Here is a 5,962-nt window from a genome sequence, read left to right on the forward strand (position 1 = left end):
AAAAATAAATAAATATATATATATATATATATTTATAATTAAAATTCGTGTTTTGAATTATGAGTAAATTTCTAATAGTTATTAATGTTAATCAGTTGCAAATATTAACTAACTGAAGCATTAAGCAGACGAATATCAAGTACAAAGGAGTATACAATATATTGTAATATTGTATACTCCTATAATCCTATAAACTAAAATAAAGAACTATTAAATTATCTACTAAGTTATATAGCCTACTTACACAACGATCTGCTATATTCCTCGAGTTTTTACATCGTGAATTTCGTTTTGGAATTATGTCAAGCAATTGATAAAATCAATAAAGGTTTATTAAACACTTCAAAATAAACACTTCAAAATAAAAAAGATTGTCTTTATAATTCATCCTTTCCACACACCTCAGGAACACAACAAAGTCAAACAGAGGAGTTTGACCTTTACTTTGAGACTTTGAGACGCCACCTCAACATGTTTTTGTGAATTTGAATTATATATTTAGCATCTTGGATATTTTTATCAGTAATGCAAGTTAATTAATATACGCTAATAATTACTTTTGAAAACGCTATGCCATAATCTAATACAGCGTTTTCCAAAGTATAAAGTCCACGGCACCGTTTTGCCAAAGGTTCACCGAAACCATGAAATGGTACCTACTAGAATGCGTTCAGTTTCCTAAAAATAATAACAATAAAATTAATAATGTATAAATATTTCAGACTCAGTGTTATGAAAATTACGTTGAAATCGTTTCGGATTATTTGTGCATGTGAAATGGCTGATTGTTTTATATATAAATAAACAACATACTATGGGTTCCCAGACGAGGTTCGAACTCGAGTAAACCGTGAAATTCTTGCGCGACACAAGATGTAAACAACGAGACTCGGGACAGTTCGAGTATGTGTCAACTATCTGTTAAGGTCTTAGCGGAAGACAAACTCTAACACGAGCGCTCATAAGCAGGTAGATCTTTGACTCGCGTGTCTATAAAATGTTGACCGAGATAAACCTTTTCGAACAAAAAATAGAGGAATTTTTGATAGGTAAAATTAAAACGAGAAGAATAAAGTTAGATTTAGTAATGTTGTTACACGGTATTTTAATTATAGGATATTCTAAAGAGAAAGATGTTAGAATATAAAGCATACAATTTAATACATTTCTAGCTATTTTAATAAATTAATTAACAAATAACAGTCGCTGTGAAGGCATTTTAAGTAATTTAAATACAAAGAAGATATATTAAAACTGTAATATGATCACTGTACTACAGTTTGAATTCTTTCAGGAATTTTTCTTTAACACTCAACAAATTAATAGTATTTTCTTTTATTTAAATATCCAATATTTATCTAAATAAATTGCATAGTTTGTTGATGTCTTTAATAAATTNGCTTCGTCCAGATATCTTTCTCGTCTGCCCGAACTGCGACCGAGATCACGAACTTTCGCCGTTCCCAGGAGCACAGAGATTTTGGAATTGTCCATTATCGATGTAAGCATGAATTCGAACAAATAAACGGGTTTTATCTTGTAAAACACTTGTACATCATTTGCCTCCTTCGCCACCGCCCACATACGCGGTTTCCCTTAGGCTCATTCTGACGTGAGATAGACTTTTTCCCCCTCAACGTCGGCAAACCTTACAATACTTTATTAATATTAAGTACTATCATTAAGAGTAATCTAAAATTTATATTTTTATATATCATCATCGTCTTCATCTCATTTACAAGTATGGGATTAAGTCTAACTCAAGTCAACTCCTTAAATTCATAAACTCAAGTGATCTTGCTCTATGGTCTTCCCTGATGTCGCTTTGCTGTAGGTTGATATCGAAGGGTAACTTTGGGTAATGTACTTTCTTCTGTTCTATTAATATTCTGTGGCCATTTATATTGGTATTCCGCTATATTTCTAGCCTTTAGCCTTTCCCTTGTATCATTGTTTCTTTGATGATCCAGCAGTGTAACTGGCAGAAGTAGTCTCAAAAAATGCGTTTCGGCAGCCTTTAATTTTCTATACTCCTTGTTATTCACGATCCATATCTCACTTCCATATTTCAAAGTTTTTTTGGCTGATATGTCATGTAGTCGCACTTATATATTTCTTAGCATGTTTTTAAAATTTCTCTTTATTATTACGTTTATTTTGTTGATTATTATTACGTTTTATTGATGACGTTTTTATGGTTTCAGCTTAATGTGTGTCGAATTATTTTTTTTGCTCACATGATGTTTAAGCTATATATTAACTTTTACAATTTCATAGCCGACTTTGAATATTATAGTTTCAATATGTTTATTTGGAAAATTAATTACGTTTACTTTATTGTAAAAATTTAAAAAGAAATCCAACGATAAATAATATATATTTTTTAAAATAGTACAAATCAAATTTTCTGTCCTTTCACATTCTTTCCTGCTAGTGTCAATTACGTTCTTATGGTTAGAAAGGACAAAAGAAGACAGTTTATTTTATTGAGCTACAAAACTGTAGATCAGGGATGTCCAACCCGTGGCCCGCGGGCCGCGTGCGGCCCAATAAACGTGTAAACAATATCGAAAAATTAAAAAAAAAATTTTATTTATTTAATTCAAGGCATAAACTCAAAAAAGAAGTTTCACAAAGCCGTAAACCTTTATTCATATTTTATTTTTGAGTGGAAAAAAAATATTTTCAAACAAGTAAAAATGCAAAACCGTATTTGGGACAAGACTATGTCTCGGAGATGGAATCACTGTGATGTTCAAGGAGGTCTCGTTCTCATTCTCCTATCTTCTTTGATATCACTGCTTTTGGGCGCGATTGTTAAAATTTCGCCTGCCTCGACCACGAGGTCGTCCACGATGCATCTTCGATGAAATTAACTTATCTAATTTCAAAATTTCTCTCCGTTGCGTGTCGGTCCGGGTTGAATTTTTGTCGATGCGTAACGAAAAGTTCAAAAAAAAATAATCGTGGCTATTGTATCGTCCGAAATTATTTTTTTTATTTTGCACAAACAATATACAGTTTAACCCGATTATAACGTCATCGAATGTAACGACAACTCTAATATAACGTTAAATTTTTATCGGTCCTACGATTTTACTGTACTAGATAATGTTTAAAAAAAACCCACTTGTAACAACATAAAATCGTTTTAACGCCATATTTGTAGCACTCCCAAATTTACAAAATTAGATTACAAATTTTATTTAACATAGAAGAAACTACGTGTTCGGTACTAAGGTCAGAGTTCACTTCTTAGAATGACTGTGGGTGGTACTCTCTCCCACCTGACTTCGGTGGGGTGAGGTGGCTGTTTTGCCTGTTTGTAGAAGAGGGTCGCCATTTTGTATTTTATTTAGACTCGGTTCTCGGTCCCCGACTACCTACGAGTCTGGATTTTTTTATGCATAAATTATTTTGGCACCTAATGCTCTGTGCCAAATATCAACTCTCTACATGTACTCCTTCATACTTCTATGCTGATAAGAACATGAGGCAGTACGATTTTATAAACAAGACATAGTCTTGTCAATACTTGGAGATGTGTGAACGAGGAAGGATTACTAAATAAAGCTAGAATTTGATTCAAAGAATTATAGACCTAAATTTAGGGAAAGAAGGGAAAGTTGAGAAAGGACAAAATATAAAAAGTAGTGAGAAAGGTTAAATAGATCTTCTGTTATGCAAATATTGATTCTTAATTTTCCAACCTTTCTCACTTCTTTATCTTTTCTCCTTTTTCTCCTTTCCCCGCATTTGGGTCTATAATCCTTTGAGTCACAACTCCAGCTTTATTTAGTATTTCTTCCAACGTTGCAAGATTTGGCTACATTGAGCCAAATGTGACTACTTTTTTTTGTTTGACGTAGAAATTATCATTTGGTGCATTGACTACTTCTTGGGCTACATATTATGTTATAAATATATTAGTTGAATAAAAATGCACTTTAAAATGGTGTTTCGTTGCTTTTTATTAATTAGAGACCCAAATAAAACAAATATTTGTGTTTTTCAAATAAATTTTTGTTTGTCTCTCTTTTATAATAAATGAATTTATCTATTTCTAAGTAAAAATTGAAAGTTTCTGTAGAAGTAATTTTTTAAAATATCCTTTTTCGTGATAAAGATTTAATACTTATTATTATAATCTAGACGTGTTAATCCTTAAATATACTCGTATATTGGGCCACAAGTATATATAATATACACTTGTGGCCCAAAACTCCTTGACTTCTTCCAATGCGGCCCAGAGAAACAAAAAGATTGGACATCCCTGCAGTAGACCTATAAACTCTCACTGGTATCCGCATGCCTGTCCGTCTATCCTTTCTTAATCTCAAGAACGGAGTTAGACAAATGAAATCAGAAACCAGATATGGAAAGCTTAAGGAAGGATGTTCCGATTAACTACATGCGAACTTCTGATGCAAACTGAAAGTTACGTTAGTTCAATTTAAAAATTTTCCCCGAAAAGAGTTAGATAGATGACCTGCACGACTCGGTTGCTAACAGGAAAAGTATGATGTACAGGGGCAAGACACTACTGATTTGAGATGAAGAGCATATATTTTAAATGTATTTAATTAATTAAAAATATGATTAAAAATTGCAACCCGAGATTGTGACGATATCATAATAAAATAATTGCTCGTTTGTATTTAGTCTTCAATTTGTATTATTATTGTTAACATAAACGGATTTTTACGTCTTTCATTAAAATGAATGTAGCTGAATTATTGCTGTATGTTTACAGATCGTCTAATCAATATACAAATTCCCTTACCTGCTTACCTACGACTACGAAAAATTCGTTTAAAAGTCGAATAATGATGCAATAATTTATAAATATTAATAAGTTTTAAAATAATTTATTAAAAAATTATATATATAGCCTATAATTTACGAAAAAGAAATTAAATTTTAATTAACTATGCAAATATTTGCATCTAATTATTATGTGAATGAATGAATTGATATTTAGTTGTTATTTTTATTTATTAGATTTAATCAGTAGTTTAGATAACTGTCAATGAACCACATAAAATTAAAAACATTTTTTAGTTTAAAAATAATTAATTACTTAACTAAATACACTTAATCTATTATTTTTCTTTCGTATTTTAAAATTTGTTATTTTAATTGAATGGGAAAAAAAATATTGTTTACTCTTTTCGATTATTTTTCTTTCTTTTTACATACAAATTAATTTATATCTCATTAAATTATTTTCAGTTTGTTTCATTTTAAATTTTAATCGACTTACATTCGAAATTAATTACTACAAAAAACATTATCCTAGCATCAATTTATATTCGTAGATAACATTTTTACATAAGAAAGTTACATATCGATTGCCATATTTTTCGATAAATTTTTAAACATTCCTAGATTTGAGAGCTTTGTTTCACAATACAAAATAGTTTTCTTACTACTTATGCTATATATATATATGCAATGGTAGGTGTCATGTCTACATGAGGTGCCCACCAATAGCCGAGTGGCTTACAATACTGTTAGTCGGTCGCGGGTTCGCACCTGACCGACGGACTGTCAGCATGCTGTTTTCCTGGTTTCCTTCGCGTGTCTAACATCTAAATAGGGGCCAGTTTCCCATATAAACTCCTCCGGGAGGCATCCCGTTGGCATATCGATCATGTGTTGCGTTGCCTCATCTCACTACTTCAATCCATGTCTATATCGATGTTGTTTCGAAAAGAAACGATCGCTTAGAATTTCTTAGTCATGTGAAAAATAGAAATAGTTAAAAATAATTTCTTTGTATATTGTTTCAAAAATATTCAACATGTTTTTATTTAAATGCTTTCAAGAAAATGTTTTACATAGCAATTCAATTATGTGTGTTAAAAAAACTTAACTATTAACGTCACGTAATGAAACTTACTTAATATTGAGTATAAAAAAAAACGATTTAATTACTTTTGACAATTTTAATTTAGCAAAG

The sequence above is a fragment of the Centruroides sculpturatus genome, unplaced genomic scaffold (genome assembly GCF_000671375.1).
Source record: "Centruroides sculpturatus isolate CEXI.00-Female unplaced genomic scaffold, Cexi_2.0 scaffold657, whole genome shotgun sequence".
NCBI lineage: Eukaryota > Metazoa > Arthropoda > Arachnida > Scorpiones > Buthidae > Centruroides > Centruroides sculpturatus.